This window comes from Adiantum capillus-veneris, chromosome 12 (genome assembly GCF_014529385.1).
Source record: "Adiantum capillus-veneris isolate H3 chromosome 12, ASM1452938v2, whole genome shotgun sequence".
In the NCBI taxonomy this organism is placed as follows: domain Eukaryota; kingdom Viridiplantae; phylum Streptophyta; class Polypodiopsida; order Polypodiales; family Pteridaceae; genus Adiantum; species Adiantum capillus-veneris.
Genome location: NC_140942.1, coordinates 59,354,649 through 59,380,271, shown reverse-complemented (window position 1 = coordinate 59,380,271; position 25,623 = coordinate 59,354,649). Strand labels below are relative to the sequence as shown.

Genomic DNA, 25,623 nt, shown 5'->3' with positions numbered 1-25,623 from the left:
ATGCATGAGCATGCGCATCTCTTACATCCCAACGAGCGTGCTCAGACATAGGCAAAACAGTTCTAACATCAGCAATACTATTATCAAAGTAGCCCGCGGCATTCTCAACATTGCCTCTATCTAGAAAACCAAGATTTACATCAATGCCCTATACAATGTTCCAAAAGCCTTTGACACAAGGAAATGTTGTGTCATGTAAGCCCACATAGGATAACTGTCCCCATCCAATCTTTCCTATAAAACAACAAACATACTGAACACATCTATGTTGTTGTGAGCTATGGTGAATGCCTGCACTTGATGTAAAAATTACTTGAAAAGAGGAGAAACAAATTGGGAGAAACACGTGCTATATGCTATATAGCACGAGCCGTAGAAGAATGTAAGGAACTTGTTATGCAAAAAATGACACTAACAAAATTTATGCACAAAATGAAGAATTAGTCTAGAGCCCCATCTATATCACTTACATCACATCATTTGATGAATACATCAGAAAGAAAGAGAATTTTAATATGAGGTATGAATTCATGTAAGACAATGTTAAAACCATTTATCAAATGTGCAACTCAACCAGTTGGTCCGTGAGGTAAGGTGCACATCCTTACCAAACCCAAAGGTGCCATCATGGTAGTCAGGTTTGTGCTTTTCATAGCTAGTTGGTGGCTACAAATCTCCCATAGAATATATTGTCTTCCTACAAATGCCTATGAAACCCTATCTAAAATTGGCCCTATACCCAACATTTATGTATATTACCTTATTGACGGGTTTCATATCATGGATTAGCAAGCGAGAAGAAAAGCGTGTCGCCCTTGAAGCCAACTTTTCTTTAACCCGCAAAGCCAATCTCCTAAGCCTCATTAAAAGCCTTAAGCAATCTTAAATCTCTCGAATCCCTCAAGCTTAAGACCATAAGCCATCCATAACCTCTGTTAACCTTCATAACCAAAAGCTCTTAAGCTATCAAGAGTGGAATTAATCCTCATCTCTCGGAGCCATAAGCTAAGCTCTCTAAATCGAGCCTAATCTCAAACCATTAACGGAGACTAGCTTCTAATCCATCATTAGCCATTTGAATCGGGGGGCAGAAGCCAAATCTGACGGCCATTGGAAGGAAAAACTCTTGAGCCTTACCGGGAAGAAGCAGAAGACGATACAAAGCAGGTCATTGATAATTTTCTTGTTAGCACCTGGATTAAGCCAAGTTTCATCTTGTAAGGAGCATTAATCCTCCATTAATGATTGATTAATGATGACTACTGTGGATTAACTCAAATTAAGAATATGGTTTTTTTTTAGCTTTGTATTGTTAATTGTGCCTGCTGCATCTCTTTACCTCTCACAGCCAGGGGCCCGGTGCCTTCCCGGCTCACCTTTCGCTCAATCATCCCCCCACATTCTTGGTGAACCTGATGCATAACGAGGCGGGGTGGGAGATCAGGATGGAGATTCCATCAGAATTGAAGCAGTTTATTGAAGATTACAACTTGCATAGATTTGATAGAAATCTAGCAGCGGCAGATTTGTCAAAAATGTTGGGCTTAGTTAAGGGTGCTTTCAAGAAGTAAAAGCTATGAAGATGAAAAAGCATATTGATGACGCAGTGGAGATGGCACTTGATGCCATACACGAAGAGTATGGGATTTTTCAAGGGCATGATCCAGATGGACTCCTTGCATGCTATCAAGCGGAGATGAAGAGACGAGGAATTCCAGAAGATCGGATGTTTTTGGCCTTTGAAGAAGTTGTAACCCTCCGATTTAAGATAAGGTATGAGACTGGCCGAGACATACCCCACATAGTGGGACTATTTTGTAGATGGTTTTGTTCATGAAAGCTAAAAAATTATCGAGTTAACAATGAAGGAGATTAATGAACGAAGCCAGATTGGTTTCTATAAAGAAGAAGGGGATCATATGAAGTTCCTCAATTATGATCAATTTTGGGACCATATTTATGCAAGAAGTCAAGCCAAAGCAAATACATCTTTGGAAGTAGTAGATTTAGCGACAAAGGAACATATTTTGAGCAACCGAGCAAAGGTACATAATAAATTTACAACTGAAACATAAATGTATGATTTTTTATCGAAGATTTCTCGCATGCAAGCTACTTCGAATAATGGTTCTAGTGAAGATCTAGACTGTACAACAAAATTTTTCAAGCTACTGATCTTGGCATGGGATGCTCTCAACAAGTTTATCAAGAATATGAGCCACTACAGGCTTCTAATAGTTCTATCGGCACTATAGCTGAACAAGGCAACATATTTATTGCAGATGATTGCATAAACAAATCTATTATATATACGATAGCTGATGAAGTGATCGAGATTGTGAACCTAACGCAGGATGTACCTGATAATGCTAATGAACCTATGGTTGCTTCTGGCAATATGTTTGTAGATTGTATTATCACGGAAGCAGATTCCATAATTGATGGGTTTTTGGCCCAATTTGAAGGAGAAGGTTATAGCAGTTTGGAAGAGCTTTGTGATGCATGTACCCCTTTAGAAGGGGTTCCTGATGAACCTTTTCAAAGTAATAATGTCTTGCTAAGTAGCATGGATGTAGAGGAAGATATTGAAGATTGCCTACATCATGTTGATTGTGAACAGGATATTGACATAGATTGTACATCTATGCTTATATACGGGCTGCAAGAAGAGCCAACTCCTATAGCTTTGAAGAATGTTCAGACTTCCAAAGGTGATTTTCCCACGGATGTTATGGATGAAGATTTAAAGACAAATCATTCATTATAAACCTCAAGAGTAAGGTAAAAATCTCTCTGATGATACAGGTCTAGAAAGTCCTAAGGTTTTTCATAATGGCTATGAAGCTAGAGGGGGTGGGTGATGATGCTAAATCATCCCTGATACTACATAAAGTGCACATGATTTTTCATTTTCTTGAACAATGTGCCAACTGTGGTTGGATTTGGATACTATTCTTAGTAATTCTTATGTCAAGGATGTTCTGGCTACCACTAAAAGGGAGTCAGAATTCTTTAATTCTTGCTGGTAACGACATTAAGTTACCAAAAATTTAAGACGTGGCTTTTGCACTATGCTTCAAGTGAAGCTCTAGTATATTGCGGAGGCCATCAATGCTATGTGATCTTAATGGTATTTGATCCAGGTGATTCGACAGATCTTCAAAAGAAGGTTCACTATGGATGGGTATTTTTGGGTCTACATAGTGGTTTCTTTCTGCTAGATCTAGGGATAGCACATTTGGAGCACAAGTGCTTGAAGTTGTTTGTTTCAGAATATGTATGCTCGTGTGGATATTATGCTGCTCCACTATTGGGGCAATTCCTTATTATCTCATTTGATCCTGGGAGCTATTGAAGAGCAACTGGTAGATTCAAAGACTTCGTTCAGGTTACTTGGCAGTAGATTTATTTTTGGATGTATGCTAAGACAGAAGTGTTTATGGTTATATGATCAATAAGCTTACATGGCTAGCTTCCAGTTGACATCTTTGACAATTGTTATAGTATCTTCACATCTTTTGAGATGGTTTTGCTCCAAGAACTTGACGAACATTCCGTGTGTAGACAAAGTAAGGCATACTTGAGCTTGAGAGGGTTCCTTAAAGAGAGCTGATGGTCAAGCCGTGTGCATAAGTAATTGGAGCACTTGAGTTTGATGGGGTTCACTAAACAGATTTTCATAATTCAATGCTTTGGAGATACGATCACTACGGTTCAAAGATTTGTGATGGGACAGATACAAGATAATTGAGCTAGACTATTGATGTTATGATTTACACTTTCTTTTTGTTTTTACATAGCTTTATCAACTACGTGAGCTGCATGACAAGTAGCTTAAGGTATTTATAGAAGATACATCTTGAAGACCGGTTGGCAGAGATCGGAGGCTGTGTAGGTTTAAAGGGGGTCAATGTCATGCCGCTCCGCTCACATGACAAGAGTATTTGAATCCTGCATGGTTAATAACAGGTAGAAGGGCTTGCTAACAAGACAAATTTTAAGCTGAAAGTGTGCCAGATGCGGCTCTAAGGGTCAGAAGATGTCTTGGTAATGCTAAACAGTGAGTATTCTTGAAGTGGTTTAGCTGGTATTTCATTAATCCAAGTTGAAGTACTCAAAAATCTCTACATGCGTGTCTTTACGGTTCCTCAATCGGAGCTACGGATAAGAAGTTATGACAGTTTTAAGTTAAGTCAGTAGCAGATCCATACCGATTGGGCAATGCAGCTGAGGGGAAAAACTGGAATGAATGCATCAGGCTGAAGTGCTCAATTTTTGGAGCGAGTCGGTCTTCTCAGATCGGTGATCGAGATTTTGGTTGGCAAGATATGGCCGGTTTAAGTATCGTCAGGGGCCGGGTTCGAACCGCCGTGGTCGCCCTGATCGTTCACATTCATCTTGATTAATGAAGTGCGATGCCCGATGTGTATGCCAAATGTGTAAACCTAAGAGTGTAAAACTAAGAGGAGGAGAAAAAAAGAAATGGCAAGGGCTAAAGCAGCGGGCAACAACGGCGTGCAGGGAGGTTTTTGCTTGCGTAGGCCATCTCGCGGGCCTCAGACGGCTTGGGCGAAGAAGAAGCAGTTGCATGGGAGCTCCTAGCGCTTTGATCCGGCACCCACGGTGCTGGTTTCTGAGCCGGTCCAACAGGGTCTTCCACGTCATCAAGTAGCCATTCCCATTAGCGATATTGCTAATGGGATGGCTAAAAATAGAAAGCCCATGCAAACAAAAGGGACGGCTCTTGGTACTCATTCTACATCTTCTCTTGCCATCACTTCTCTCTCCAAAAGAGGAAGCGAGGGCTCATAGGCTCTCTCTCCTTAAGCAAAGAATACAAAAGCTCTCCAACTCGGAAGCAAAGGTTAGCCCAATTTCTCTTATTTGGGGGGAAGTCATCCTCTTCTCTCCGGAAAGGATTAGCCAGCGAGAAGAAAATCATGTCGCCCTCAAAGCCAAGTTTTCTTTAACCCGCAAAGCCAAATCTCGTAAGCCTCATTAAAAGCCTTAAGCAATCTTAAATCTCTCGAATCCCTCAAGCTAAAGACCATAAGCCATCCTTAACCTCTGTTAACCTTCATAAGTGAAAGCTCTTAAGCTATCAAGAGCGGAGTTAATCCTCATCTCTCGGATCCATAAGCCAAGCTCTCTAAATCGAGCCTAATCTCAAACCATTAGCGGAGCCTAACCTAAGCCGAGCTTCTAAGCCATCATTAGCCATTTGAGTCGGGAAGCAGAAGCCACATCGAACGGCCATTGGAAGGAAAAACTCTTGAGCCTTATCGGGAAGAAGCAGAAGGTGATACAAAGCAGGTCATTGATAATTTTCTTGTTAGCACATGGATTAAGCCAGGTTTCATCTTGTAAGGAGCATTAAGCCTCCATTAACGATTGATTAATGATGACTATTGTGGATTAATTGGAATTAAAAGTACCGTTTGTTTTGAGCTCTGTATTGTTAATTGTGCCTGCTGCATCTCTTTTCCCCACACCTCTCACAGCGAGGGGCCTGGTGGCTTCCCGGCTCACCTTTCGCACAATTGTCCCCCGATAACGGGGCCAATCGTAAGGGGGTCCAAATGAGAGATGGTTTATCAAAGAGCAAGGCTAGCCAATGGAGCTCAAATACCTTAGGGTTAGCTTCATTGAAGACCTCCAAAGGTTAGTGTTAAAAGTCTTTTGATGTTAGGAGGTGGGAACCCTACCCAAGCTTGAGGTGCTTATCCTTCTTGATGAATAAGGTTCTTGAGGTGATTATCATGCTTGATGAATAAGGTGCTTGTCATACTTGATGACTAAGGTGCTTGCCGTTCTTGCTCACTAAGATGCTTGACGTGCTTGTTGTGCTTGTTGGCTAGGGCGCTTGAAGTGCTTGTGGTAATACTACCCAAGCTTGAGGTGCTTTGTCGTGCTTGATGACTAAGGTGCTTGTGTCTCATAAGTCAAAGGCATCCCTAAAAAGGAGGGGACGATCCCCGAAGCTAGGGGGATAAGAGATAACACACACACACACACACACACACAAGGTATGCCAAGCCTCAAGAGGCAACAAGGACATATTTCAAGTCCCTCTTTCTGAAAGGGGAAATGGGGACACTTATCCCAAGACTACCCTTGTTGCTTGATATGCATTTTGCATGTGATTGGCCAGCTTGTAGGGTCCAATGAGCTTCCAAGTTGATCTAGAAGAGGGGGTCGACCAAAGTAAGAAGGGGGGTTTCTTGGGGGTATACACTCACACACACACACACACACTCACACACACTCTCATTGTGTAAAGTGAAAAGTGCAAGAGCTCCATCTCCTTCTCCAAGCTAGTAGAGAAGTTAAGAACCTACCCCAACACTCTTGGCTATGGAATGCAAATCCAGCCAAGATCCATGCTTCAATGCTTAAGCTTTCCATCTTCTCCATCTTCATTACTATGCTATTATGTATGCTATAAAGAAGAGTGATGATAAGTGAGGAACTATTTTTTTGTCCTATGAATGTTTCTTTTTCCTTTTCCCTACCCTCATTCCCCGCTAGCTCTCTCCACCTTCAAGGTGTTTGAGGCCTTGAGATATTTAATTATTTTTACAAAGTCTATGTTATGCTTGTAATGCATGAATCTTTACATTTTCCTTGCATCACCTAGTTCACAAGGAACAAAAAGATTGTATTATACAAAATTTCCTTTGGCGGGAAAATCTATAATACAAATGCCTATTGGAGAGGGGACCAACTACACATAAATCCAATACTCAATTGTTGTCAAGTTCTCTAAACTCTCTCTCTTGCAAAAGTATTGTTCATTCCAAGTTTATTAAGTAATATTATTATGTTTCTACCATCAATTAAGTCACCCTCTATGCTCTGAAACTAGTCTCACAAAAATTCTCTCTTTAATTCTCCTAGTTCCGCTATTCTCAAAGTTCATAGGCCATTTCCATTACATTGTTATCAAAGCATTTGGTTTCTCTTTTATTGCTTAAGAAGAGACGTCCTTAAGTAGCCTATCAAATTATCAATGGTTGATTTGTTTAGTTATATTAGGGTAAGTGGGACTGGGATATATTATCAATTTTGTTGAGCCCAGTGTGTGGGATATGGTGCACACCTCACGAGATTTGTTCTTCATAATGGGGTCTTTTTAGAGTTTCCTACGGCTTTATCACTATTGATCCATAAGAAGTTTGAAAGGAGCTATCCCTAAAAAATTATACAATATTTGACCCACTCCACTACTCTCTATAATTAGCCAAATTGAACCGTGGGTGTAGATGCTTAAGTGTTGATTTTCAAAGGTTAAGAGGAGTAGCAACTAAGGTTTTGAATTGCCAAAAAGTAAACTAAGTAAACATAGAAAGTATTCTATACATAAGTATAAATAGCACGGTTGACAATAACCAAAAGATCTGAATGAACATTAATAACTTTTATTTTTGACATGAAGGTTCTAATGATGATGCCCCCATGTTTGTCAATTATCTTGTTACTAGGTTGCAGCAAGCTATGGGAAACCATGCTTTGCAAGACAAAATTACTCAACAACTTTGTGCTTATGGGATTTCCATTCCTCTTCAAGAGGAGAGAGAGCTTAGGAGGTCAATTGATGAGACCCCCAAAAGAAGACTCTCTCCCATACAGGAGGAGGAATCCAAAGAACGGGAAAGTAATGAATCCCTAATTTTCTCTGAAGACGGTGGTCTAGATGATCATCAACTCCTCCCAAGAGGAAACGGTCAACCCACTGTCCTTCTCGTCATCACTCCAAAAGGGAAGAGAGGAAACAAAGAAATAAAAGGGCAAGAAAGAGGTCACCCTCTTCTCCTTCATCTTCACCTTCATCTTCTTTCGACGAAAGTTATGGCTATTCTCCTAGAGAATACAAGAGGGGAGGACATCAAAAATATTACACTGCATGATGAAGGTCACAAAACCTCAAGAAGTTCAAAGAGGGAGGAGAGAGTATCTCTTTTCTCACCTATGATGGTACCTTTGGTGCCACTGACAAAGTATTTGCCTTCATCCAGCAATTTGGTGCGGCCTTTGGAGACAAGGTCTTCATGGAGTCCTCCAAGCTACGCCATGTAGCTATGTACTTCCAAAAAGGATCGTCAATGGTGGGCTAGCCTTTGTGGCAACAGTGAAGTCTCAAAGACATGGAAAACTCTACGAGTTTCCATTATGAAGCAATTCCTTGCAAGCGATGAAAAGGACAAACTGCTTACGGAATGGTGAAATTTGAAACTTCTCTCCCATGAGTCTACTCACAAATACGTGGACAAGTTTTGGGACTTACATCTCAAGGCTACTGCCTTTCAAAAGATAGACTTCGTCAAGCAAGAGCAAAAGCAAAAAAAATTTGTAGGATTACTTAAAGAGATGGCCAAGTATGTGAACTCCCATTATACTGGTTCTATCACCAACAAAATCCACCACAGTATGGTTGCTTCATGCATCAATTTACAACAACGGGCTAGATGCAATGTCAAGCCCATAGAAAGCAAAGACAAAAGTGGTGCAAAAGTAGAACCAATGCCCAAAACTCTTCCAAAGGAAATTTCAATAACAACAACAGTAACAATCGGTCCAAGGAGAAGGGAGCTTATAGAGGTAAAAACAAAATCTCTCCTGAAGATCTTGAAGCTTTTCACAAGGACCATAAATGTTTTAAGTGTGGGGAGCAAGGACATGGCTATCGCTCTTGCCCCAAAACAAATGGCTGCAATGATACTCCTAGAGCTTCTGCTATCGAAGCTCCAGAAGAGAATGCTCACTTTGCAAAGGACCACCTCTGTCATCAATGCTTGAGAGTCACTCACTGCATGCATCATTGCCTGTGTCATTGCCTACATCATCGGTAGAAGGCTCTAGAAGGATCTAGAAGATTCTAGAAGTTCTAAAAGTATCAAGGAGATTCTAGGAGTTTCTAGAAGCATGGAGAAGATTCCGGAAGAATCTAGAAGTTTTTGGAAAGCTCTAGAAAGATGAAGAAGGATTTAGAAGGTTCTAGAAGATCTAGAAGGATCAAGAAGTTTCTAGAAGCTTGGAGAAGATTCCGAAAGAATCTAGAAGTTTCTGGAAAGCTTTATAAAGTTGAAGAAGGATCCATAAGATTCTAGAAGAACTAGAAGGATCAAGAATGTTCTAGAAGATTCTAACCTCCTCAAGAAGAACCTAGAAAGTAATAACCTCCTCAGGTAACCTCCTCAAGCACTAGTATAAATAGGGATCTTGGCCACAAGCCCCTCAGTCTTGCGAAACTTTTATGAGCGCGTATAGAACTAGAAGAGAGCGAGAGGAGGTGCTCACAATATACAAGAACTTGGGACTTGACGATAAGCTTAATGTTGATTAGAAGACTTAATACTTTATTTAGAGAGCTAGATACAAGACTTGGATTACATGACTTGTGTACAAGACAAGACTTGATTGCAAGGAAAAGACTTGAACATAAGACAAGAACTAGAAGAGGGTTTTCGTCATAGGAGCCTCAAGGTCTCTTGGGGTAGTTTCTAAGACTCTCTTCTTCTTCTTCTTCTTCTTTTTCTTCTTCTTGTTCTTCTTCTCTCTCTCTCTCTCTCTCTCTCTTTCTCTCTCTCTCTCTCTGTCTCTCTCCTCTCTTCTCTCTCTGTCTCTCTCCCTCTCTCTCTCTCTCTCTCTCTCTCTCTCTCTCTCTCTCTCTCTCTCACACACACACACACACACACACAACACACACACACACTATGCCAAAGGTTCACACACTAAGCGAGTTCATCTCTCAAGCAATAGAATGTGATAATCAGCTATTTGACAGGAGATAAGAGAGGCGTCTTGGCGCACCATTATGACCCCAAATAGAAGTGACACATAATGGCTACATACCTCAACAGGGCCATGAATCAAGCATTGAGCCCATGCAAATTGATTCCGTATGGTTTCAACCTCTTTCAGCCTAGGAGAAGCAAAGCGACACACTAATGGCTTATGTATGTATTGTGGAGAGCAGGGGCACATAGTTCAACAGTGTCCAAGGAAGAGAAGGATGAAGGTTCATGGTGCATGGTCATCCATCTCCATGGATTTCATTGTAGAGCTACGGATGACATAGTTTCTGATCGAGGCCCACAATTCATCCCTAGCTTTTGGAAAAGCTTATTCAAGCTACTCGGAGTACAAATCAACGTCTCCTCAGCCATCACCATCACCCACAAAGTGATGGACAAACGGAGAGATTAAATCAAGTTTTGGAACAGTATCTCCGTTGTACTATCTGTTGGAGCTATATAGAGAGCCCACACTTATGCTATACATAGGTAGGAGTCCCCACTATATATGTGTACTCATTGTGCTCTATACACACTTTGGGGTTTGCAATTCTAGAGTTCTTTCTTCCTCTCCTCTTCTCTCATCAGAGTCTTCCTCCCTCGTCAACATTTTGAGTGGGGTGTTGGAGCTATATAGAGAGCCCACACTTATGCTATACATAGGTAGGAGTCCCCACTATATATGTGTACACAGTGTGTGCTCTATACACACTTTGGGGTTTTCAATTCTAGAGTTCTTTCTACCTCTCCTCTTCTCTCGTCATAGTCTTCCTCCCTCGTCTCAACACTATCAATTATCACCAGGATAATTGGGTCAAGCTCCTACAACTAGTAGAATTCTCCTATAATAACAGTTTTCATGCCTCCCTTTGTCACACTCCATTCTTTCCTAATTATGATTAACATCCCAAACAGGATATTCACAGACACTATCAAGTCAAGAATCTAGCTGCTATTAAATTTACACAACAATTATCTACCGTTTACAAATAACTTACAATTTATATCAAAGAAGCTCAATCCAAGTATGAGGAAAGTGCAGATCTCCATCGCATGCAAAATCCAAAATACAAAGAAGGGGATAAAGTGTGGCTCCTCCGACGTGATCTTCGTTCATCTCGACCCTATCAAAAGCTTGATTATCGAAGGCTTGGCCCGTTTAAAATTATCTTCAAGTTAATCCGGTCACCTATCGACTCCGATTGCCCTCATCCATGAAAATCCATCTTGTCTTTCATTTCTCACTCCTAGAACCTTGTCACACATCTAAGATCCCAGGAAGAGCCCTACAACCACCTCCTCCGGTTCAGATTCAAGGACACAACGAATATGAGGTCGAGAAAGTCCTAGGTTCTTCAGTTTCGTGTGGCAAGTTACAGTACCTGGTGCATTGGAAAGGCTATGATGTTAGTGAATGAACCTGGGAACTAGCACGCACTCTACAACATACATCTGTCAAAGTAGAAGAGTTCCATCAACAACATCCATGGAAGCCCAACTCAAGGAACACCATTGCTCCTCGTGGAACTCGTCACTAGAGGAGGGGGTAATGCCATGAATGCTTGAGAGTCAGTTGCTACCTGCATCATCACCTATGTCATCGCCTACATCATCGCTAGAAGGATATAGAAGAATCTAGAAGGATCTAGAAGATTCTAGAAGTTCTAAAAGTATCAAGGAGATTCTAGAAGTTTCTAGAAGCATGGTGAAGATTCTGGAAGAATCTAGAAGTTTTTGGAAAGCTCTAAAAAGTTGAAGAAGGATCTAGAAGGTTCTAGAAGAACTAGAAGGATCAAGAAGTTTCTAGAAGCTTGGAGAAGATTCCAAAAGAATCTAGAAGTTTTTGGAAAGCTCTAGAAAGATAAAGAAGGATCCAGAAGGTTCTAGAAGAACTAGAAGGATGAAGAATGTTCTAGAAGATTCTAACTCCTCAAGAAGAACGTAGAAAATCCTAACCTCTCAAGTAACCTCCTCAAGCACTAGTATACATAGGGATCTTGGGCCACAAGCCCCTCATTCTTTCCAACACTAGTTGTGAGGCTCCTATGAGGAAAACCCTCTTCTAGTTCTTGTCTTATGTTCAAGTCTTGTCCTTGCAATCAAGCCTTGTCTTGTACTCAAGACGTGTAATCCAAGTCTTGTATCTAGCTCTCTTAATAAAGTATTAAGTCTTGTAATAAATATTAAGCTTATCATCAAGTCCCAAGTTCTTGTATATTTTGAGCGCCTCCTCTCGCTCTCTTCTAGTTCTATACTCGCTCATAACAACCTCTCTCCTATGCTTGGGGAAAGGTAAGGGAGCATGATTCCCTCATCTTGTTTGACCTTGGCTCTACTCACAACTTCATCTCAATGGAGTTGGCCACCAAGTTGGGCATTCAAGCTTTCAACATGGGAGATATTGTTACTTTCGATACAACTTTCAAGGGGCAGCAAGCCTCTATTACTCCATTGATTGGGAAGTTGAGGCTTCATGTCCAAATCTACGTCAGCAATGAATACTTTTTCATCTCTCCTCTCCAACAAGAGCATGCTATCCTAAGGGCACCATGGTTCAACCACATGGCAGCCAACATGAAGTTCCCAAAAAGCAGAATCTACTTTACTACAAGCAAAATAACATATAATAGATACTAGTGAGTCTGGTTGTACTATATCACTTTAAATAATCTTGCTTTTGATATTACGTACATGATTTTTGTCAGAGTCCTAGAAGGTCCTCATGTTTCATCAAATTTAAATGGTAGGAATAAAGAAGAGTTAGACTTGTCTAATTTTCTAAAAGGATTCCAATATGTGTTCATCGATGATATCCCTATGGACTTACCTCCAAAATGAGGGATGATGATCATCAAATTGAGCTCCTATCAGGAAGCTCACCACCTAACAAGCCTCCTTATCGAGTTTCCCAAGCTCAAGTAGAGGAGATCATGAGGAAAGTACAAAATTTAATTCACAAAGGGATGGTGAGGCCTAGCTCCTCTCCCTTTTGTTCTCCGATCCTTTTAGTATAAAAGAAAGATGGTACATACCGTATGTGTGTGGACTATCGAGCACTAAACCATATCACTATCAAAAACAGATTTTTTGTGCCTCGAGTAGAATATTTGTTTGATAAACTACAAGGGCCTACCTACTTCAGTAGGATTGATCTTAAAAGTTTCTATCATCAAATAAGGATAGTGGATGAAGATGTCTTAAAGACCGTGTTTCGTACAACATTTGGTCTTTATGAATATCTAGTCATACCTTTTGGCTTGACCAATGCACTAGCCATGTTCAATTGTCTAATGGAGAAAATCTTTAGACCTTACCATAAATTCAATGGAGTGTTATCTGATGATATCATCATCTACTCTAAGTCCATGGAGACACACAAGTAACATCTCCAAGAGATTTTTCAAGATTTGAGGGAGAACAAGCTTTTTTCAACCGAAAGAAAGGCAAAATTTTCCTTCAAGAGATTCAATACTAAGGTCATATTATCTCTCAAGATGGTATCCGTATGGGTCCATGAAAGTTAGAGGTAATAAATCATGGCCTAATCCAAGGAATTGCATGAGCTAAGAAGATTTATTAGTTTGTGTCCATACTATAGACGCTTCATAGAAAAATTCTCTCAAATAGCACGACCATTACATAACTTAACAAAGAAGAAAGTAAAGTATTCATGGATTGCTAAGGAGAAAAATGCTTTTGACAAGCTCAAAGAGAATCTTACCTCCCAACCAATCCTCATGCTTCCGGATCTCTCAAATCTATTTGAGGTCCAGTGTGATGCTTGTAGTGATTTCCTTAGAGCAGTCTTGCTTCAAGAAGGGCATGTCATAGCATACGAGAGCCGAAGGCTCAATACAGATGAATGGATCTTAGGGATTTATGAGAAAGATCTTTTAGCTGCTTTACATGCCCTAGACACATGGAAGCACTACCTGTTGGGGACTCCATTTATTTTACAAACAGACCACCAAAGTCTCAAGTACTTCATGACACAAACCAAGCTCTTTGACAAACAAATGAGGGGGGAAATTTTTTTTTCGCAATTTTATTTACAGATTTCCCACATTGATGGTAAGCACAATAAACTGGTTGATGCACATTCACAATGACCCAAAGTTAATGCGGTGTCTATAGCTACTCACAATGATATATCTTCTATGATAGATGAGTATGCTATTGACCCAAACTTTAAAGACATAATGTCAGCCCTTGAGTTGGGAAGAAAGAGGAACCAATCACCTTGCAGGATGGTTATCTTCTCCATGGAAATAGGATATGTATTAGCCACTCACTTTGTGAGAAAGTCATGTATGTATCCCATGGTACTCCCTATGCGGGCATAGAGGCATTCAGCCTACTCTCTGAGGAGTAGAGACATACTTCTATTGGCCTACCATGAAAGTGGATATACAAGAGTATGTTTCAAAATGTGTAGTATTCCAAAAGACTAAGTATGATAGAGGGAAGAAACCTGGATTACTCCAGCCATTGCCAATTCCTAATTCACCATGGGAGAGTATATCCATGGATTTTATCTTTGGGTTACCCATGTCTATCCATGGGAATATGGGAATATGGACAATAATCAACAGGTTTAGCAAGCAAGCACACTTTATGTCACTCAAAAAGACTATTAAGGAAGACCAAATGGCAACTCTCTTCATATCTTATAGTTGAAAACACCATGAATTTCCAACATCCATCATGTCAAATAGAGATCCTAGAATGACCAGTAATTTTCGGAAAGGTCTCTTTGAAAATCTAGGTACAAGATTAAATTTTTCTTCTGCCTATCACCCACAAATGGATGGTCAAAGTGAGATAGCCAATCTTAGGATACTCGATCTACTAAAGACATATGCTACAAAAGTAGACCAACGCTCACAATGGAAAAAGTACTTACCTCTTGTAGAGTATGCTTACAATAATATTGTCCATAAATCTATGGGAAAATCACCTTTTGAAATCATTGAAGGAAGACCTGAAAGTCCCTTACTACTTAAAGTACATGGGAAGATTTTCACTGTCGATGAGTATAGTCATGACCTACAAGAATCTTTTCAAAAGATTAAGGAGACTATATCCATTTCTCATCAAAGGAAAAAAGCTGCTACTAACAAGCACAGAAGGGCCTTAACACTCAAAAAAATTATTGGGTCTTACTTAAGTTTCTCAACGCTTGATTGAGGAAAAGTAAAGGGCAAAAATCCTATGGGCCATCAAAAGTATTGTGCTAAACTAGCAAAAAGATATTATGGTCCTTTTCAAATCTTGAAGCCAATTAATGAGATGGCCTATTAACTCAAGTTGTCCAACCATTGGCTCATACACAATGCTTTTCATGTGAGCCTCCTGAATCCCTATAAAGGAGAGACACCAAGTGAACCAATTACTGAATACCCTCCCAACATCGACAACCAAGAAGAGGTGCTACAACCCAAAGCTATCCTTCGGCATGAAGACAAGGTACTACAACATGGTAAGGTTCTCTGACGGTATCTTATTAAGCTGAACAGTTATCCTTTTGAAGATGCTAGATGCATGCAAGCAATACAACTTAAGGATAGTATGAACCTTGTCAATGCTTACAATGCTACATTAGAGTAAGAAAATGTACAAATTTCTTTTAAATTACCAATTTTTTTGTCTTATAAGACTAGTTCTCTTTTTATTGTGCACAAATTTAAGTAGTATGCATACTTAGAATCATGTTTGTGATGACAACGTCTCTCAAACACCAAGTAAAACTTGTCACTCTACTTGGGAGAATGAAATGGACTAAAGAGCAGACATTCTTGCGGCAGCAACGTTTCTCAAGCACCAACTGGACTAGTCATCCATCTTGGAATGATGCCGTAGGGTAAAAAGGGATCCTCTACTCACTAAGGAAGATTGACTAATAACTAAGGCTTTATCTCTTCTACCTCATAGTCGAGAACAATTATCGTTTCAAGAGAGAGGTAATATCCTAAAATCTAGTATCTAACCAACCCAAATGATTTTCTCCTATTAAACTAATCATTTAATATGGGAAAATAAATTGCAACAAGGGTTATAATATAGAAATGTGCTTACAAATATATACCATCATAGGGTCACTGGTAAAGGGCCCAAATGAGGGATGGTTTGTCAAAGAGCAAGGCTAGCCAAGGGACCTTAAAGACCTTAGGGTTAGCTTCATTGAAGACATCCAAAAGTTAGTGTTAAAAGTACTTTGACCTTAGGAAATCTAGGGCCGAGCTTGAGGTGGGAACACTACCCAAGCTTGAGGTGCTTGTTGTGCTTGATGGTTAAGGTGTGTGTCATGCTTGCTGACTAAGATGCTTGAGGAACTTGCCGTGCTTGCCGACTAGCGAGCGTGAAGTGCTTGTGGGAACATCAACCAAGCTTGAGGTGCTTTGTCGTGCTTGTGTCTCATAAGTCAAAGGCATCCCTACAAAGAGGGTACGAGCCTCAAAGCTAGGGGATGGGAGAGAAAACACACACACACAAGGCAAGCCAAGCCTCAAACGACACCAAGGACATATGTCAAGCCCCTACCCATGCTACCCTCATGAAGTGGTGAAATCCTATTGCTTAGCCTCTAAAGGGGTCCAATGATAATTTAATTGATTTAATTGATTGTTTTTGCAGTTATCAAGTCTCTCTCAAAGGGAAAGGGGGACACTTATCCCAAGACTACCCTTATTTCTTGATATGCATTCTACATCTGATTGGCCAGGCTTGTTTGGGTCCAATGAGCTTCCAAGCTGAGCTAGAAGAGGGGGTCAACCAAAGAAAAAAGGGGGTTGCTTGGGTATATACTCTCCCTCACACACTCACACACACTCTCATTGTGCGAAGTTTGCAAAGTGCAAGAGCTCCATCTCCTTCTTGAGAGCCTACACCAACACTCTTGGCTATGGAATGCAAATCCAACCAAGAGCCATGATTCAATGGTTAAGCTTGCCATCTTCTCCATCTTCATTACTATGCTAATATATGCTAGAAAGAAGAGTGATGATAAGCGAGGAACTAATTTTTTTGCTTCTATGATTTTTTCTTCTTGCTCTTCCGTACCCTCATTCCCCACTAGCTCTCTCCACCTTCGAAGTTGTTTGAGGCCTTAGGACTGAGGCTTGGGATAGTTAATTCTTTTTACAAAGTCTATGTTATGCTTTTGATGCATGACGCTTTCCATATTCATTGCATAACCTAGGGCACAAGGAACACAAAGATTGTATTCTACCAAGTCTCTCTTGATGTCAGAATCTATAACACAAATTCCGGTTGGAGGGGGGATCGGATCCATGTAAATCCGGTCCTCAATTGTTTCAACTTCTCTAACTCTGTCTGTTGCAAAAGTATTGTTCATGCCAAGTTAAGTAAGTATTATGATTATGCTGCTACCATCAATTAAGTCACTCTCTATCCTCTCAAAGTAGTCTCACAAAAATGCTCTCTTTAATTCTCCTAATTCCTCTATTCTCAATGTTCATAGGCCATTTCCATTACATAGAATATATCTTCTTTCTACAATCACCTGGCAAAACTTATCTAAAATTGTCCCTATACCCAAAAAATTTGATTGCTACCTTATAGAAGGGTTGCACATCATGGGTAAAGTGTAAAGAACCATTTTTCTTTGGATCTATCAACCAACTATTTGAATATGTACCCTAAGTACAAATCTCCCATAGAATATATATCTCCCTTTCTGCAAATGCCTAGGCAAACTCATCTACAATTGGCCTTGTATCCAGATTCCTCATTTCTACCTTATTGATGGGTTGCATGTCATGGATAAAACGTAAAGAACCATTTATCATTGGAACTGTGAAGAGCCACCTATTTGAATACAGAGCACAGGAAGGGTCCTTAATACCCTTCTTGATCTTTTTATTAAGAAACTCAATGAGTTTAAAAAAAATGATCCTTTGAATCTGGAATAGGTAGCAAGTTCCAAGGTACATGAGAGATAGAAGAGACTCGAGAGTGAAGATTACTATAGAAACAACAATGGAAGAGTCTGTACACCCTATCTGATGTGTCTCAAATGCAAAAAAAATTAATGTTTGGCATGAATTTCTTAAAAATATATTATTTTAGCTTTTGTCAAACTCTCATCACAACAAACCCTTAGCTCATTCAAAGAATCATATGTAAACTTATGCCCACTCTTACTCCTGTCTCAAACACTAGGCTACAAAGCAGCTTCCCCCATCCTATACTTGTAGTTTTGTGCTACAAATATTGCCATTAGTTTCACTTTATTTACCACAAAATTATACTTGGTTTCCACTCGTACATCAAAACCTTGAGCATTTTTTAAATCTTCAATTACTTTGTACATTTCTATGGAGCATATATTCACAACCTAATTCCTAACACACAAATCACAATCCACTAAAGACTTCAAGCCTTCCATAGTATCCATAAATGAAAACTCATCAAACACACCTATAATCTCCAGGGGTTACTATATGTAAGATCTATATATCGTGTGCATTCAAGGATAGTTCATAAAACCCCTTAGCTATGAGTTTTTCACCAAAAAGGGACCCTTTTTCTAGTCAATCTATAAATTTCTTTTCAAGACCAATTTTTCAACACTCTTCTATACGTGAAAATTTGAGGAACTATAGGAAACAATATTCCCTACTATTGAACCCATGTGATATAAATTTTGCTATTGTAGTGAACCCCCCCCCCCCCCCCCCAAACCTATTTCCTACAGGAACTATCCATTCATGATTTATATATATTGGTCATTTTCTTTTTTGGTATGAAATATTTGATATGGGGTTAGCCTATGATCCATAGTCTATTAATGCAATTCATGGCTCTTCTAAGTCTTCCACTTTCACTAGAGTCTCGGTAGCTGCTCTTCTCTAATGACTCTTAGAGTAATAACTCTTATGAGCGGTATCTTATTCATCTTCATCACCCAAGAAATGACCTTGGTTTACTCCTCTTGTAGACTTGTAACATCTATTAAAATTTTCATTGCTTTGTTTAACATAAACATGTACACATTATGCATTTCTAAATTCTTCTTCATCCTAGACACAAATAGACTCAGGAAGAGATTCGTGCTTTCTCTTAATAATGTCGATTATCTCTTTATGGAACTCTTGATTTTCTATGCCAAGAACCTCACCCAAAGTAAATGCAACCTTATTATTCAAAATCCTTTCTTCTTTTTTTTTTTTATAGATTTGTTATTGCCTCTATATTGGAGGTAGTAAGCTGATACATCTTTTCCAAATTCACTTCGACTCTTTTTTGGTTAATAGTCCCCACCTTCAACCCATAGGCAGTTGCCTCAACCATTGAGATGACCTATGTAGTAGCCATGTCCTCAAATAGCTTATTCTTCCTCCTCTGACAAATTACTTCCCAAAGGCTTACCTACTTCACTTAAGTTAATCTGGCCTCTTTAACGAAAAAAAGATCGTTCATCAAAGCATTCATTGAACCTTTCACAACCCCTCCTTTCATTGTTGATACCATCACATCGTATGCACCTGTGTACAAATCCTTCTCTAGTTTTAGGTCTTTGCCTTGTAGATTGGTTTGATGGTTATCTTCTAACCTTGCAATCTTTAATTGTAGTTCTTGAATTTCCTTGAAAACACCATCTAAGATAGATTTTTCCCTCTTTGGAACCACAATAATAACCTTTATAAAACTCTCACCAATGATTGGGGCTTGAGTAAGTTTGACTATGATCTTGTCTCTTTGTCATTTTTCTTAGTAGCTAGCCCCCATGCCATTTCCAATCCCCCTTGCATGCTCATTCATCTGAAGAATCACAACTAGCTAAAAACTTTATACCATCTATTCCATAGTCTATTAATGCAATTGATGGCTTTTCTAAGTCTCCCACTTTCAACTAGAGTCTTGGTAGTTGCTCTTGTCTAATGACTCTTAGAGTAATAAGTCCTATGAGTGGTATCTTATTCATATTCATCACCCAAGAAATGACCTTAGTTTACTCCTCTTGTAGACTTGTAACATCCAATAACATTTTCATCCTTTGTTTACCATAAACATGAGACACATTATGCATTTTCAAAATTCTTCTTCTTCATCCAGACACAAATAGACTCAGGAAGAGATTGTTGCTTTCTCTAATGTCAATTATTTCTTTATGGAACTCCTGATTGTTTATGCAAGAACCTCACCCAAACTAAATTCAACCTTATTATTCAAAATCGTCTTCTAAAAAAATTTTGAGACGTGTTGTTGCCTCTATATTAGAGTATAAGCTGACACATCTTATCCAAATCAACCTCGACTCTTTTTTGGTCAATAGGCTCCACGTTCAACCCATGGGCGATTGCCTGAACCATTAAGATGACATGTTAGTGGCCATGTCCTCAAATAGCTTATTACTCCCTCCTCTGCCAAATTCCTTCCCAAAGGCTTACCTATTTCACTTGAGTGAATCTTGATCTTTGAAGAATAAAAGATCCTTCATCAAAGCATTCATCGAACCTTTCACAATATCTCCTTTCATTGTTGATACCATCACATCGTATGCACCTGTGTACAAATCGTTCTCTTTTTTTAGGTCTTTGCATTGTAGATTGGCTTGATGATTCTCTTCTAGCCTTGCAATCTTTAAGGCGAGCTCTTGCATTGCCTTGAAAAAACCATCTAAGATAGATTTCTTCCTCTTTGGAACCACAATAATAACATCTACAAAACTCTCACAAACTCTTGGGGCTTGAGTAGGTTTGACTATGATCTTGTCTCTTTGTCATTTTTGCTTAGCTAGCCCCCATGCTCATTTCCATTCCCCTTACATGCTCATTCATATGAAGAATCACAAGTAGCTAAGAACTTTATACCATCTCCGCTTCAGGTAGTCAATGTAGTTCCATATCCTTTACATAACCACAAAGACACTTTGTTACATATCTACCATCAGATTGGTCAAGTTTATGCACCACTGATTGAAGGAATTTTCTTGAAGAAAGTTCTTTCTTTAATAGCTGGTTTATGCTACATAAACACAACAAAGGCTTGAAACATTTGCATTACAATAGAATCAAAATTGCATCCCTTGTTGCTCTTATTTCTCTATATCTTAAAATCTTCTATTGAGACCTTCAATTAAGCTTCCGTTCCATCACCCTAGCCCATTTCACGTTGGGTTCACCAAAAATGTATTAGAAAGTTTAGGTGGTGTTTGAAAAGGACCAGGTTTTGACTTTGAAGAGTTCATCGCAAAAAACTAGTAACAAAGGGCTAGTAAATCATAGAGGATTCAAAGCAAAAGACACACTAAAATTGAGAAAAATGCTATTCATCCATCTAAAAAAGTACCAAAATCAACTCAAAACACTTGTATGTATGATGATATGGTGTAGACTCGCGCCTAATTGCACATATGAAGTGTTCATTTGTCCTATTATAAACCTTAATCTTTCGCTTCAATTACTAAATAAGACCATTTTATACAATCTTAGGCGCTTCGTGAGACAGTCCCAAATGCTTACTTGAAGAGAGAAAACCCTATTTGATGGCCTCACAAGCTCGAACATGAGGTAGATACAGCACGCACGGGACTACTCTATAAAGTAGCCCCTTAGCTTGAGCAACCATGACCACCGTTGTAAATGTGTCATTGTGATATATGCTTCTTTGGCTATTTTTGGATTTGCTTTATCAATATGTTGCCATTTTTAGCCCAAGCAAGCTAGGAAAGATCCCCAAATTTGTGAGAAACTTTCCTTGGCCTCCAATTACACGTTGAAACCCACGTGTCAAGCATGTGGATACATTCTTTATAGATATACATGAAACTTGCTAATTTAAGAGGAGATCAACCGCATTAGACTTTCCAAGCAAGATGAGCGTGCCACTTCAAAACACTTGACAGTTGTACATTCCTAAATCAAGTTAAGCATTTATTCATTTGAGAAAATGTGCAAGAGTGATACATCTAGGGCCTCGTCTCCCTACTAAGGTATGTACACAGTTGGAACCATTGCAACCTCTCACACATATGACATTATGTACATTGTTGCATTTGGTCCCAGGTAGATATTTTATTTTCACATTATACACATGTCAACAACATCAAGTTTTGTGATGGCTGTGATATTGTACTATGTGATATTGTACTATGCGTTGTGATGGCTGTGATATTGTACTATGCGTTTACTTGGACAACACAGTTAGACTATGGGGCACAGGGAAATGATGTGGAAAATGTAGCAACAATTTACACTTGCATATCAACATAATAGCGCATCAACAAATTTCGGGGCAAAGCCATTTAAAAAGTCGAGAGATGGCACAGTAGCCAACCATTCGAGATGACGAGAGATGCTCCATCAGATTCTCCATCAGGAGATGACGAGAGATGGCACAGTAGCACAGCACCACGAGAGAAGAGAAAAACGTCACGTGCGTTTTCGTTATTTCGTAGCATGGCGTCAAGTAGCACAGCACCACGTAGTTGCCGGGAGGCGGGGAAGAGAGAGAGAGAGAGAGAGAGAGAGAGATTTAACGTCGTAGGAGCAATCCACAGAGAGAGAGAGAGAGAGAGAGATAGAGAGAGAGTCTCTACGCCTTCTCTATAAGAAGAGAAGGCATGCAACCTTTGGCATCTGGTGTGCACTCATCACGTTCCGCATTGCAACCTTTGGCATCTGGTGTGCACTTTGCAGCTTGGCATGCAAAACTCAAAAGCGTCAATACTTTTCTCCGGTAATTGTACATGAGAGAGAGAGAGAGAGAGAGAGACGCATTGCCCAGGGCTAGAGCTACTTTGAATCATGTTTACAATATGTTTGTCTATGCTTTGCCAGCTACTTCAAAAACATAATAGGACGACTTCTTCTCTTATGAGGTTTTGGAGAAGGCACTAGTGCCCTTCTACCCCAGTGGCAAGAAGGCTCTTGAGGTCCTATGCACGTATCTACCTTAATTGTATTGCCGAGGGTGTGCTTCTTGTCGAGGCAAAGATCGATGCCATTATCAATGACTTTGGTGATTTGCACACACTCTTGCCCTTAAACAACATGTGCCTCATGTGACCTACACGGAAGAGTGACCACATCCTATGTAATTATTATGCACCATATTGGTTTATTTCGTAACAGTAGTCGACACAAATAATCGATAGTGGTAACATTCTTTCAATGATGAGGGGCCTCGCTTGGTGTGGGGATGGAGCACCATGTTGCTGATGGGATCTCCAGTACCCACTTCGTCAACACATGGGCAGACATAGCAAAGGGGGGAAGGCATTCGACGTCATCCTTTTATCAACCGTACCGTTTTGCGGACGCGTGACCCATCTACACCAACATTTTCGCACATCGAGTATCAACCTCCCCCTTCACTATTGCCCTCTAGCAAATATGATCGCGGCATTGCAGTACAACCAAATGTAGTGGCAAAATGCAAGAACAAGCTCTCTTCACATCATAATGACAGTGGGCCTACAAATACGAACGACAATGTGGCTTGCAATTTTTTCTTTCTCACTCGAGCATAGGTAAAAATTATGGTTGGTTGCTCAATTGCATAACATAAGGTAGTGTTCCAATGTCCCGTTTTATAGTGTAATTTTCCCAAAAATCTAGCATTTTGGCATACATATTGGCTGCCTCATTGCCTTAATCTTAAAAATTGAGATTATGAACATGCTTTGTTTTGAGCACTGCCAGTCACACCCATGCAAAACTTCAACTTTGATGGCTAGCTCTTAGAATAAGTCTCAAGCATTTTCTTTTGTAGCCTGTTAGTCCAATAACAAGTGACGATTTCCGTTACAGTTGTTCATAATTTACTGTAATATTATGTTCATATTTTGTGTAATTTGAACATATTCACTGTGTGGTGCTAATTTAAGGTGTTTTCTGGGGAAAATTGTTGATATTGAGCATTTTAATGTTGGCAAGTTGTGGAGCTGCAAGCAACGCAATGGATGGAACAAGAGGGCTGACATACAGCACATACGAGGCAGTGGCAACACATGTGTGGAGGTGTGTGTCAAGGGCACAAGGGTTGAGTGAGAAACAAGAGACAAAATTGTACATAGCAATAAAAGGGAGAAGCCGATTGCAACCAGCCTTGCCAAGAGGCTACTTTGGCAATGCCATCTTCACTGCCACACCCATGGCACAAGTCGGTGAGCTAGACAAAGGCCCACTAAGTGTGGGTGCCCAAAGGATTAGGGAGGCCATCGCACGTATGGACGATGAATATTTACTATCAGCACTTGATTATTTGGAGCTACAACCTGGCCTAGAGTTTCTTGTTCAAGGTTCCCACACCTTTCATACTCCTAATGTCCGTATCACCTCTTGGACCCACCTTTCCATCCACGATTGTAACTTTTGGTTGGGGCTGCCCCATCTTCATGGGCCCTGTTGGCATCTCATTTGAAGGCCTCCCTTTCATGCTTCCTAGCCCCTCTGGTGGTGGTGGCCTCTCCATTTCCCTTGCCCTTGCCTCCCACCACATGCCCACCTTTGAGCAACCCTTCTACCAGTTTTGATTGTCTCCATTGCCCCTAGTACTCTTTTTAGTATGAAATGGACATGCTAGCTTTTGTATAAGTATTTTTAGCTTGCAAGGTCCTTCTCTTTATTCTCTAAGATTGATTCAATGGGCATGTGAGTTTCTCTTGTTTTAGAACACCCATGTGATTCTTCACCTTGTTTGGCTAGCCAAAGCTTTACAAATTTGGCCTTACTATGCTTTTTTTTATTGAAATGCATTTTCATCATTCAAAGGTCCATTTTTGACACCTTGTTTCCAAATGCAAGAAAAGCATATCCACATGTTGCATGGAGAGGAAGAGATCTTAGGATGATTAATATTTTGCAAAAATCCTTGGATGGAGAGTATGTTGATTTGTGACATTTTGCCTTCAGCAATGGACAAGACTTTATTACATTCTAAGATTACAAAATTATGGGAAGCATTTTATTGTCAAGAAAGATATTCCAAGCAGGAGATTATCCATGTTGACATTAGTCTGGTGTTCCTAAAACTTACATTCTTGCCATTTATTCTAATTTCTTTCACTGCTCATTTCTCTTATAATCTTGATCATCAAGGCCTTGATCTGGGTCAACAAGAATTATGTAGATGTTATGCATTTCAATGTAGTTTAAAAGCTCTTGGACTTCAACTTAGAGCATGCATACATTCAATGGTATGATATTATACATATGATTTATACATATGATGGATGTGTGTAGTTGTTGTGTGTGGAAAGAGGGGGGGGGGGGGAAGGGGGGGGGGGGGGGGGGGGGGGGGTAGATAGATAGATTCCATTATCACTCTTGGAGGTCAAATATGACCTATAGGACAACCAATAAAACATGTACAATAGAGGCTCCTCTATCTAAGAGGGTACAATGTGTGCAATAACACATGTAGATGTTTGTGGGGCGGGTTAGATAGATAGATTCCATTATCATCCTTGGAGGTCAAATATGACCTATGGGACAACCAATAAAACATGTACAATAGAGGCTCCTCTATCTAAGAGGTACAATGTGTCAATAACACATGTAGATGTTGGGAAGGGGGGGGGTGGGGGGACGGGCTAGGGGGGTGATACACCAAATTTGCAAAAATGTTGCTTAGGGGGAGAGGGGTGGCTAAGGGGGAGGAGGTGGATGTTGGGTGGTGCAAAACTCCTCGATGATGGCTCTACCACCACGATAAGACGGCGTACTTACCTGCGGCCCATGCATCTCGTACCTTGTGCAACACTTGCTTCTTTATCTTGGGTTGGGTGGGGGTTAGAGCCTCGCTAATCCATATGGTTGTGCCCTTGGGAAGATGCATTTGTTTCAAGAGTGCCATGCGGTCC

The 25,623-nt window shown here is 40.0% G+C and overlaps 2 pseudogenes; both read left to right on the top strand.

Annotated features, from left to right (window-relative positions):
- LOC147445794 (shikimate O-hydroxycinnamoyltransferase-like) overlaps positions 1-23,289 on the top strand; it is an 84,135-nt pseudogene extending 60,846 nt beyond the window's left edge.
- Positions 23,290-23,717: 428 nt separating this feature from the next.
- LOC147445793 (hydroxycinnamoyltransferase pseudogene) lies at positions 23,718-24,294 on the top strand (annotated as a pseudogene).
- Positions 24,295-25,623: the final 1,329 nt, after the last annotated feature.